A 13,586-nucleotide genomic window follows, 5' to 3' on the forward strand; every position below is an offset into this window, starting at 1 on the left:
AACACCCCGTACCCGAGACCGTTGCCTGAGTCGAACACGAGGTGCTAACAGACTTAATTCATTTACTTTCACAGTCCATTTAAAATTTCGGACAAAGTCGGCTAACTGCGTCACTATCGCCTTAAAAATTATATCTTGAGTTCCAAAACTCGAAAACTAGTTTCGTAAATTTTTCTTGAAACTAGACTCATATATCCATCTACAGATTTTTTTCTAGAATTTTTGGTCAAGCAATTAGTACATTTTATTAGTTAAAGTCTCTCCTGTTTCAGGGTTCGACTGCTCTGACCTTCATGCATTACGACATATATATCTCCCTGTACAGGGCTTCAATACTTATGCCGTTTGTTTCTAATGAAACTAGACTCAAAAAGAAATCTGTACATATATGTCATGACTTCTAATTATCTCTGGTTAATTTATAAGGAATTTCCAAAGTCAGATCAGGGGATCCAAAAATTGTTCTGGCCCTGATCCACGAAAACTTTAACATCTCATACTATACTATTCATATGATCATTTCGTTACTTCCATATGAAAGTAGATTCATCAAGGTTCGATTACATAATTTATTCACTATTTAAATCCATTCCTACTATTTTTAGTGATTTTTCTAATTTACAACACTCTGCTGTCAAGATCGCCTTTAAGGTAGACTTTACCTATTTCATAGTTTCCATGATTCAACTAGCCCTTTAGCATATATAGTACAAAATATGATCATGATTAACCATTCCCATGGCCCAATGGCCCACCATTACCAAGTATATCCACACCTCTCAATAACCGTATACATACAAAATGATTATACCACTATGCTCAAAATACATAAGCCATTTTCGCATGGCTATCCAAATATATACAACACCAAAGTACTTGACTAATAACAAAAAGGGTAGTCCTATACATGCTATTTTCAGAGTTCAACCAAAAGTGTACCAAAAGGGCTTTGATAGTGTGGCCGATTTCGACTTCGACAATCCCGAGTCCCGTAGCTGACGAGCCAAAATCTATAAGACAGAGAATCAAAGAAACGGAGTAAGCATTTAATGCTTAGTAAGTTTTGAGAAAAACAAAGTGTTCTCATTCACTATCATTGGTCATTCATTTCAACTATTCGATGAGGTTAACCTAGAGCTTCATCTCGAACTATAATATCAATAAACGTATCACTTGGCTGTCTCATATATACTTTCGAATAATAATGACCTAGATGGTCAAATATTTCCAAAGCACATTCTTCATCAATTTTCAACTTTCAATAATCCTTTCCACTTGTTCATAATCACATCCATATTTTAAGTATTTCAACATGACAAGTACTAAATTACCGTAGGTACATAAAGAACCAGACATATTCCTTATCACATATCGTAAACTTACAAGACATAATCCTTACCTTGTCTTGGCACATCTAGTGAACCCAACCTATACTCAAATCATAAGGCTTTCGGCGGAATATGCATTAATACATAAGAATATTTCATCACATACTTCATTATACAAGCATACCATTATCAATTAGGTCATTCTCATATTTGGAGTTATAATATTAATCACAGTTACCTACCTCTTTGATATTGACAATTCACCTCGAAATCATTCCGCCGATGAGTAAGTAATACGTACCTGAACATCTTAAATACATAATACTTATTTGATGGTAACTTATTGCAGATACTCAATATGAAAGTCTTACTTGAATCCTAGCATTTAGCCGTCGGGTCTTTAAAGCTCGGATATAGTACGAGCACGAAGCCTACGAACATTAATCAGGATAATATTCTCGCATAAAGCCTGTGGGGTTTTAACCCGGATAAAATCTCCACACGTGGTCATCGGGTCTTACCCGGACAGAATCTCCACACGTAGTCATCGGGTCTTACCCGGAATATATTTCCAAGTTTCATGTACATTTAATCACAGGTTACAACATTCACATCGACTGTCATATTTGTAATTCATTTGCCTCATCAATTATCTAATAATACACACCTTTCACATTTGATCATTCGGCCACAATATACACATCTCCTACGTATTGCACATTAGCCATTCGGCTTTACCAAATATACATATCTCATACATGTCTCATATTAGCCATTCGGCTTTACCACACATATATATATTTACCTTGTACATCAATTTCAACAATGGCTTATAAGCAACTCAAACAGTTTCATTAATGTTTACAACAAAATCACATATTCACTACAATCTGTTTTTCCTGAGCAATAGTCACTAAATTATTTATAACTGGAGCTACAAAACTCCAAATCAATTGCCGTTAATTTTCCCTGAATATAGACTCATATATCTTCCATACCTAAAATTTTAAGAATTTTTGGGTTGGCCAATCAACACCAGATTTTTCTTAAAGTTTCCCCTGTTTTACTGTTTGACTAATCTGACCACTCTTCACTATGAATCAAATTTCTCATTGTACAAAATTAAAAATGTGTTCTATTTGATTTCATTTGAAACTAGACTCATTAAGGAGTCTAAGCATATAAATTTTATCTTATAACCATTTTTGTACAAATTATAATGATTTTCTAAAAACAGAACAGGGGATTTCGGAGTCATTCTGACACCGTCTCACACAACTTTAAATATCTCTTTATAGGAAATTTCTTTGCTCACACGGCCTATTTTATAAGAAACTAGACTAATTAAGCTTTGATTACATATTTTATTCAGCCTATAATTCCACTCCAATAATTTATGGTGATTTTCTAAAATCACGTTACTGCTGCTGTCCTAAGCAGATTATTACAATTTGCTCTTAAATTTCCAAGTCCAAACACTTATGAACTTACCATTTGAGTTTAAAACATATCATGGCCACACCATATCTTATTAAATCAACCCATTATGTCCTATTATGATTGAATTTACTCAACGTTTAATCACTTAAAACTTACCTCGGAAGTGGTCGAACGATTTTGACGGCTATTCGATCACTTTTTCCTTCCCCTTATCCAACTGTGGTCCTCTAAGCTCTTGAGCTAATTCAAACAAATTTAACTTATTAAAGTCTCATTATGCTAGCTTATGGCCGAATATGACAAAGAATTTGATAGGTCATATGGCCACCTTTTAGCTCAAATACACAATGGTCATACACATTTTCAATCACATTAAGCAATTTAATACAATTCATTCGAACATCAAAAGAGGAGTTCAATGTACTTAGCCCATATATATACATTAGACATTAGGGTCACATATGTACGAAATCATGAATCGAATTCAACATTATTAGCTAAGATTTCCCCTTAGCCGAATTTTCTAAGTCAAGATAAAGCCATCAATATGCTTACCTATGGCCGAACATACACATCAACTTATGTACTCATTCATGTGGCCGAACATACATGTCTATGTTGAGGCCGATTAGAACACTTGATACATTCTACAAGTATGGTCACTTGTATTGACTAAACACCATTTTGCTTCAAGTTCAAAACTTGGCTAATACACATATATGCACTATTAAAGCATCCTCTCCATTCCATCAATTCAACACATGCATTACTCATTAATACACAAAATTATATTCGGCCTTGGCACACCTCTTGCTGGCCGAATTTTTCCCCATCTAGCCACATTTTATGTACTATGCCGAACCAAAAAGATCAACCACCTAGCTTAATCATTTCCAAAACACTTAAACGGCCTTTGACCAAGACTTTAAACAAAGTCTATGTTCGGCTATCACACATATGGGCATTATTAGTTCAAAGTTTTAACAAGATTAATTTCTTTGATCTTAACCTAAATGGCAACCCCCATTGTTCATCTAGATTTAGCATGAAACAAACACCAACCAAGAAAACAACACTCATGGCCGAGTATCATCTTCATCACATAGTAAGATTTAAACCATGGGCTAGGTAGAACTCAAACTAACATCAAAAATATGCATGAATCACATGGAATAACATCAAACTTACCTTAACCTAGCTACAAGCATGGCCGAATCTCTTCAACATTTCCTCCTTCCTTTTCTTTTGAATTTCGGTCAAGAAGAATGAAAAAGGATGGACACTTTTTTTTTCTTTTGTTTTCATCATCTTCCTTTTTCCATTTCTTTATCACTAGCTATATTTTATTGTTTCCTCCCATGATGCACCAACACAACATGTCTATGACATGTTTTGCCCATCACACTTTGTCCACCCTATTGTCATGGCCGGCCACTACTAAATGGGGGGAAAATTGACATGCAAGTCCCCCCTTTTTCATACATGCACTAATAGGTCCTTATGTTTTGATCTATCACATTTCAAAAGTGTCACACATAAGTCCTATTGACTAAATTCACATGCAATTTACTAAATCGAAGCTTAAAACTTTCACACATTTATTTTCACATATTTTAGACGATAAATATCATATTCAAATAATTTAGTGACTCGGTTTAGCGGTCCCGAAATCGCTTTCCGACTAGGGTCACTTTAGGGTTGTCACAGTATGATTATGCTAAACCTACTTTAACAAGAACTGAGTCAAGTATAATTAGGCCTGCTATTGCTGCAAATAATTTTAAATTGAAACTTAACACAATTCAAATGATCCAACAGTTTGTTCAGTTTGATGGTTTGTAGGACGAGGAACCAAACGCTCATTTGGCAAATTTCTTAGAGTTTTGCGACACTTTTAAGATCAATGGCGCTTCTGATGATGTCATTCACCTTCGGTTGTTTCCCTTTTCGTTGAGAAACAAAGCTAAACAGTGGTTGAACTCGTTACCACGAGGGTCAATCACTACTTGGGAACAAATAATCGAAAAGTTTTTACTGAAATATTTTTCGCCTGTTAAAACGTCCAAATTAAGGAATGATATCTCTTCTTTTGTGCAGATGGATCTAGAAACATTCTATGATGCATGAGAGAGATACAAGGACCTTTTGAGAAGGTGCCCTCATTATGGGCTGCCCTTATGGTTGCAGGTTCGAACATTTCACAATGGCCTGAATCCTTCAACTAGACAGATGATTGACGCAATTGCTGGTGGGACTATCAATAATAAGACACCTGAGGAGGCTTATGAATTTATAGAGGAGATGTCACTGAATAACTATCAGTGGCAAGTCATGAGAACAAAGCCGACAAAAGCAACCAGTGTTTTTAACCTCGATGCGGTTGCTATGCTATCTAACCAGGTAGAACTCTTATATAAAAAGATTGACTGTTTGTGTAGTTCTACTCAGGTACATCCAGTAATGAGGTGCGATTCAAATGGAGGAGGAGCATACATAGAATATCAACCCTTCAACCCTAGCATCGAGGAGGAACAAGTCCAATATATGGGAAATAATAACTCTAGACCTCAAAATAACCCATATAGTAACACTTATATTGCAGATTGGAGAAACCACCCGAATTTCTCATGGGGAGGTCAAGGGAATCAAAGACCACAACATCCTTCGGGTTTTCAACAACCATCTTACCAACAGGAAAAGAAGCCGAATCTTGAGGAGATGCTAACAAAGTTTATCTCAGTGTTGGAAACTCACTTTTAGAATACCGAAACAACACTTAAGAATCAACAAGCGTCGATCCAAGGGCTCGAAACTCAGATATGTCAACTCGCCAAATTGATTTCTGAACGACCACAGGGTAGCCTGCCGAGTAACACTGAATCTAACCTAAGGGAACAGTTCAATGCAATTACCATTCAAGATGAAAAAGGGTTAGTCGAACATGAACCAGAACCGAGACAAGAAATTATGGTAAGTAAAAGCAAAGGTGAGTTAGACCATAGTGAACAAACACCGGTAAGTAAAGAGTACAAACCTCGTGTGCCATACACCAATGCGACAAGAAAAGACCGCACAGACGAACAATTCGGTAAATTCCTTAAATTATTAAAAAAAATACATATCAACTTACCGTTTATTGAAGCTCTTTCGCAAATGCCAAACGCAGCCAAATTCTTAAAAGAGCTTGTAACAAATAAGTGGAAGTTGGATGAGATGTCGCATGTGGAGTTAAATGCAGTTTGGTCAGCCATACTACAAAATAAGCTGGCCAACAAATTAAAAGATTCAGGGAGTTTTATGATTCCTTGTGTAATTGGTAGTTTAGATGTTAATAATGTTTTGGCTGATTTAGGGGCTAGTATAAATGTAATGCCTTATAAAATGTTTAAACAACTAGGTCTTGGGAAACCCAAACAAACTAGGATGAGCATTCAGTTAGTAGACCAAACAATCAGATTTCCTAGGGGTATTATTAAAGATGTACTCGTTAAAATTGACAAATTTATATTCCCAGTTGATTTTGTTGTTCTAGACATAGAAAAGGATAGTGACGTGCCTTTAATTTTAGGAAGGCCCTTTTTAGCAACTGTTAGAACTATAATTGATGTTGGTACAGGTGAACTCACACTTCGTGTGAGTGTGGAAACAATCACTCTTCAAGCTTGAGATTCTACTAATGTTGATCATGTGGTGCAACCTTCCTTGCAGGAAATATGTTCAAAAAGCATACATGAGCCTTGTTAAAATAACAACAAAGAACCCATCTATGAAGGACGAAGGCTACAAGTTGAGGAACTAGATGAATGGCAGACACAGAAATCGAGAGCACACGATAAACCAAAACCACGCCATAACGAGCTTAATATTTCACCAAATCAACTTAAGGTTGGAGACAAAGTACTATTAGATGTAGCAGACCCTCGAATTGCCACCTTTGAACCTAATGGAGAAATCCCTCTTACGGTACTTAACATTTTCCCATACTGCACAGTCGAGGTAATTCATCCCAAATTCGGTACGTTCAAGGTAAATAGTACTCGTCTAAAACCTTATTTTGATAAAATTGATAGCAGGGATGAGGAGTGTAAACTCCTCACACTGCCATGACTATGCAACAGAGAGGTAAGTCGAGCTTAGACTATAAAAAAGTGCTTCTCGGAAGGCAATCCGAGCACTAATGGTGTTAACTTCTTTAAATTTTAGTTTTTAACATTTAATTCACTAACTGAGTCATTGAACATAGGTTTTCCAGAACCAGACAGCCAGGCCCATGGGCCTGCCTTAGGCCGTGCCTATACCACGGAAGGCAACATGGACGTGTGAAAATAAGGCAAAATTTTTCCCTAACAAGGAAGTCGATAAGTTGCCACAACCGTGCGACATGGACACGCCCGCGCTCACTACCCGTGGTCAAGACTAACAAAACAACATAGGCATGGACATACATACACAGGCATGGGAGAAGCAAACGAGGCAGAACACGGCCATGTGACACGGCCGTGTTCATCAACATGCCCAAATAACACTGGCGTGGGCCGAATTTGAGATGCACCCAAATTTGAAAATCACGATACACACGGGCTAAAATTAGGACACATGGGTGTGTCCTACGGCCGTGTGCCCCGATTTCTATATAAACCCCTCACTATTCATCATTCCCTTCCCCAAAAACCCTACCCTAGCCATCGCAACCTCTTCACACGCCCTCACTCCCACGCCCGTGGCTGGTCGACAGCTCTCCTCAGACGACTAACTCCTCCTTCCACCAAGAACTATTGCATACCATGTCAAATCTATGTGGCAAGAAAACCACCGTCCGCACCTCAAAGAAGCAAAAAGGAGCAGCATCATCCTATGGTCCCATTACCGAGATCAGACACCAGTTCCTCCAATTCCCACAGGGACCGCAGGAAGAACTATTTCAAATACTACGGGCTCGACCCCTAGATGCAGGCCTCTATATTGATTGGGCCACACTTGAACAAATCCAACTAGCTGATGCGGTTTGAGCCCTTCTAACGACTAACCCATGGGGGCTCTTTTTTGAGATCATTGAGCCAACGTACCTCGAGCTCACACTCAAACTTTGCTCAATCTTCCATCTTCAAGTAGTTATGATAGAGCTCGATGATCCCAAAATGGTCCAGTTCCGTCTCGACAGTTTAGTGCACTAGTTGAGCGTAGCTGAGTTCTGCGTCACTTTGGGGCTCTATACGGAGGAGTTCATAGATGACATTGATTTTGACACCCTCCATCGCCACATCCACTTGTCTCCCTCCAATTGTAGGAGGGCACTCATTCCTGCTTCAGCCACCTATGACCCCAGCCGCTCTAAGGCATCGACCCTCGCCCCATCCCTGAGGTACTTACATGCCATCTTGGCCCACACTCTGACAGGGCAGTGAGAGAGCACTGACGTTGTCAACACAGACGACGCCTATTTTTTATGGAGTATGGCAAACGGGTACGTCTTCGACCTTGCCTATTTCATTACCCTCGCCATTCGCCATCAGACGGAGTGGCATAGGAAGGGAGTCATATCCATCGGCCCTTATGTGACTCGCCTAGCACAGTATTTTAGCCTCCTCAACACGGCGGCGCAAGCATTTTCTCTCACCCTCATTGGTCAGATGTCCCCACAGGGCATCTCGAGTATGCTACATATGAGGATGATCGAGCGTCGATGTGGAGTTGACCCGCCCTAGTACCGCCTGGTCCACTCCACCAAGGAGGAGGACCCAGAGGACATTACTGATAATGTCCCTCCACATCATGAGGACCTATCGTCTCAGCCACCACCCATCCATCGCCCAGTTCATGCGGCGGCTTCATACTCTGACATCTCTAAGTGCCTTACTCGATTTAAGCAGCAGTGTTTTTAGTGCTTTGATCACATTGATGCTACTCTACATCAGATTTGTCAGCACCTTCACATCTCATCGCCACCACCACCTCGTGAACCATCCGGTGATGACGATGTTTAAAGACTTTTTATTTATTATTTTTATTTTCATTTTTATCTTTATTTATCTTCTTAAAGTACTTCTTATTTAACTTCCATTTAATACTCTTCCATTTTTAGGTTTTATAATTAATATTAGATAATTTATGTTTTCTGCTATTTCTTTACAAGTAATTTGCTTCTTTATATTTCCTAAAAAGTTAGTAATTTTATCGTAGTTATAAAGAGCTCCAAAGAAGTAATTTTATCGTAGTTATAAAGAGCTCCAAAGCTCACTATTACTTAGGAAATTGCAACTCCATTGAAAAAGGTTCTCAACGACTACCATGTCCTGCTCGACCACGACATAGCTAATACCAGATATAATATTCTTTTGGCATAAAACTTATGGACTAACGAACCTCTACCACCACTAGAGTCTCCTCCTCCACTCTCATCATTGCCTTGGCCGATTATTCTCAATAACTTCAACACAAATTCAGGAAGTTTCACTTCTCTACCTCTCTTATATCTATATTGTTCAGTAATACAATATTTGTACATTGAGGACAATGTACATCTTAAGTGTGGGGGGGTTATTTATATCATTATCATAAAAATCCCTGAATTTTGTCTTATTTTCACGTGAATCACTCATATCACTATTAGAATGAATCTTGATTAATTTATGATTTTTATTGATATGTCTTGAATTAAAACACAGACATTTATGCATTGATTGTTTAAACTTTAAAGGAATTAAGGAATCAAGCATGAAAAGTTGATTTTTGAAAATTAAAAATTTTTAGGTTGTTTCCCCAAGTTTAGGTATTATCTTGAGTTGAAATTCACAGGTTAAACATCAAAAACCCATAATTTTTGTGAGATCTTGAGCCTTTAGAGCATCTATTATTTCCTTCATGCTCACTTTTATTATTGCTACGAGTGCGTCAATATTGATTTGTTATTGTAGAACTTGCTTGATTATGCATGTCAAGACTACACCTTTGATTTGATATGTTGAGATGATAAAGGCACCTAGGATTAACCTACTCACTCCATAAAAGCCTTCCTCCATAATTAACCCTTACTGAACCCCCTTAAGCCTAACAAGCCATTAATTGATTTACCTTCAATATTAACCCATAACCCATTATTGTTGAAATCCCCTAAATTAATTTGATCCCTATTTTTGTCGAGATTTGATTTGAATAAATTGCTTAGCTATGTTTTATTTTTGATAACTAACTTATGTTACTTGACTTGTTCTTAAAAAAAAATACATACATACATATTAGTAGTAATTCCTTATTTTTTAGCTTAGGTATTTAAATTCCTTATCCCATGAAGAAAAGCTCAATTCTAGGAGTTTCTAATTAGAAATGTAATTTATCAAGTTGTAGTATTTTTCTAGTTAGGTAAATTTTCAATTCAATTTTGATTCTAACCTTTTTTTTCAGCTTGAAACCACACCCCCTAACCAAAGCCACGTTACAATCCTCTAAAGACCTTTTGATTGATATATCATCTCAATATATAGTGGTGGAGATTTGATTTTCACGCAAGCTTATGGTAATAACTTTACATATTGACTGTTGAGTGCTAAATTTCTTGTCCTTAAAAAACTCGAGTGATTTGAGTGAATCTTTAAGTGAGGATGTGAAACTCTGTGATGTTTTGAATCAAAAGTGATTACTTAGATGAGAGGAGACACCTATGTTTTCGTGATAAAATGCTCAACTTGGAATGTTTGAAACTTTGATGTTCTTCTAGTTGAATTTTCAATGTATGATTACTTATGGATTGTTTTGAGATATTATTGATGAGAATTATAAGTTGAGAAGAATTTATTTTGATTGTGAGTTGAGGATTTTGCTTGAAGACAAGCAAATGCTTAAGTGTGGGGGTATTTGATAAACCGTAATTTATACATATTTTTACCTCATGCTTAGTATATTTTTGGATGAACTATCCTTAGATTTGGTGAACTCGATGCTCCTAATCCTTTAATTTCATGTTTTATACTTAGGAGAGCATATGAGAGTAAAAAGAGCGAAAAACGGGCTAAAAACGGAGAAAATGGGTCAATATGGGAAATCAACACGGCCTGGACTTCCTCATATGGGTAGTTCACACGCCCGTGTCCATTCAATAGACTCAAGCACGGTTTGAAGCAATCGCACACCAGTATTCTCAAAAGTTATTTCCCCAATTTACTTTCTGTACATTCTTAGTTTAGTATTTAGTTTAGATAAAACAAACCCCTTTATTTTTAGGCTAGATAATAAAAAGAAAGTTAATACTAGTACTTTTAGTTCCTTTGGGTTTGACATCCCGGTCTTGCCATAAGCTATACTATTGTTTGATAAGGTGCACTTGCCTTTGTTGTGATAATAGTTAGTCTTCAAGAACGGACATTCATAAATTATAAAACTTATCACGATTCACATCACGATCACCTGAGGAGACCATGAGAGATCAATACCCAAATCTATTCATCGGTAAGATTATCGGGGACAAAAATCCCTAAGGGGAAGAATTGTAATGGCCCGATTTTGGGCCCAGTCAGAATAGTGGTTTGGGGACCACTAATTCGAGGGTAGAGAAATTATTTTTTATATTATTTTATGTGTTGTGGCATGATTATATGAGAGTATGAAAATTTTAGTGAATTAATTTTAGTGAATTAATTTTAGTGATTTCATGCTTAATTGTGAAGAAGGACTAAATCGCACAAAGTGAAAAAGTCTTAATTTGATAGCTAAGGGTGTTAAATTTCCATGTATCATAAATTGGGGGTCTTTAAAGGGCAATTAGACCCTTTAGAGAGGCTTGTCCGACCATAAGACAAAGAAAATAAAATAGTCAAAGTGTTAGGTATTTGATGACCTAATGTGTGATAAAATAATACTCTAAAGCCTAGCCTTCATCTTTTTCATTCATCCTTTCTTATTGACCGAAAATATCAGCCATGGGAGGGTTTTGGAAGCTTGAAAAATTTCAATCACTTAATCTCCATACAAGTAAGTGGTTTTGATGACTTTTCTTGATAATTTTTGTATTTTTGGAACCCTTGTAGCATGAGCTTCCAAATGAGGGGACTATTTTGTAAAATGGTTGAAAGTCTAGGGTTTTACCATGAGAGTGTTCATGTTGTTTTCTGAAATTTTTATGGAAGAAAATGAGTTATGGTGGTGTAATAAATAACTTTTGTGAAATAGTTTTCATGGAAACCTTAACTAGGGACCATTTTGCATAAGTTGAAAATTAGATGATAAATGTGAGAAATAATGGAAATTTTGGGTTGCTATAAAAGTAAAAAGGGTTCGGTTAGGCTATAAGAGTAAAAACAAAACTTTTTCATAAGCCAAGGCTTGAACCCAAGACTTCTCAGACACTTCCCAGAACACTTAACCACTGAAGCAGATACACAGTTGTGTCACAAACATACGAAAATAATTATTTAGGATCTTGGGGCGTTACAACACTACCCCCTAAAAGAAAATTTTAGCCTCAAAATTTACCTGGTCAGAACAGATGATGGTATTATTGTCGCATCACCTCCTCGAGTTACACCAAAGAACCTTAACCAATGGGATAGACTTCTTCCTTAAAACCTTTACATCATGCTCCAATATCTAAGTTGGTTCCTCTTCAAAAGTCAGGTCTGGCTTAACCTCAATCTCCTCAATCGAGATAACATCATAGGATCAAAGCAGTAGCGCCTCAATATAGAGACGTGGAACACATTATGAATCCAGTCCAACTCAAGAGGTAACTCTAATTGATAGGCAACCGGTCCCACATGTTTCAGTATGCGGTAAGGCCTAATGAACCTAGGGCTCAGCTTGCCCTTCTGTCCAAATCTTAGTACCTTCTTCCATGGCAAGACCTTGAGAAAAACGAAGTCCCCCATAGAATGCTCAATCTCCTTACGCTTCAGATCTACATACGACTTCTATCTGTCTGATGCTGCCTTTAGTTGATCCCGAATTAGTCTAACTTTATCCTCGGTACCAGAAACTATCTCAGGTCCCAGAACATGCCGTTCGCCAAACTCAGTCCAACACGAAGGAGTATGACACCTATGACCATATAATGCCTCGTAAGGTTCCATCTGTGTGCTAGACTGATAGCTATTGTTATACGCAAACTCGGCTACCGACAAGTAGTCCTCCCAACTGCCTCGAAAATCTATCACACAACTCCTTAACATGTCCTCCAGTATCTGAATCACTCTCTCTGTCTCACCATCTATTTGAGGATGAAACCGGTACCCCATGCAGTCTCACAATTTCAAACATATACAGCTTAGCCAGCTTTTGTAAAGAATAATCAGTACGAACTGGTATGAAATGGGCAGATTTGGTCAACCGATCCATGATGACCCATACTGAATCCTTCTTAGTAGGTGTTAGGGCAAGCTCACTAACAAAATCCATGGTCACTCTCTCCCACTTTCAAAGTGGAATCTTAACTGGCTGAAGCAACCCTGAAGGTAACTGATGTTCAGCCTTAACTTGCTGGCAAGTCAGACATTTACTCACTAAATTAGTAACTTCACGCTTAAGACCCAACCACCAATACAACTCACGAAGTTCTTAGTACATCTTATTTCCACCAGGATGCATAGCATAAGGATTACTATGTGCCTCTCGCAGTATAGACTGCCTCAAATCAGTATCCTTTAGTATGCAGACTCTCCCATGAAAACAGAGCACCCTTTTACTATTCAATCCAAAATCTGATGTGTTACCACTCTCAATCTATTAGAATCAAGGACCTAGTGACTCATCCTCCAACTATTTACCCTTAATCTGCTCAATCCACGTCGATTACTTGGAGCTCAGCCAACAAGCTACCATCATCAAATAACT

At 37.5% G+C, this 13,586-nt stretch overlaps 1 non-coding gene across 1 annotated transcript; it reads right to left on the reverse strand.

The window, feature by feature from the left end:
* Window positions 1-4,832: 4,832 nt before the first annotated feature.
* On the reverse strand, window positions 4,833-4,939 carry LOC128285980 (small nucleolar RNA R71). Its single transcript, XR_008276527.1, has one exon. It is a non-coding gene; the product is annotated as a small nucleolar RNA R71 (small nucleolar RNA).
* Between the last annotated feature and the right edge of the window lie 8,647 nt (window positions 4,940-13,586).

Source organism: Gossypium arboreum, chromosome 12 (assembly GCF_025698485.1).
Source record: "Gossypium arboreum isolate Shixiya-1 chromosome 12, ASM2569848v2, whole genome shotgun sequence".
Lineage (NCBI taxonomy): Eukaryota > Viridiplantae > Streptophyta > Magnoliopsida > Malvales > Malvaceae > Gossypium > Gossypium arboreum.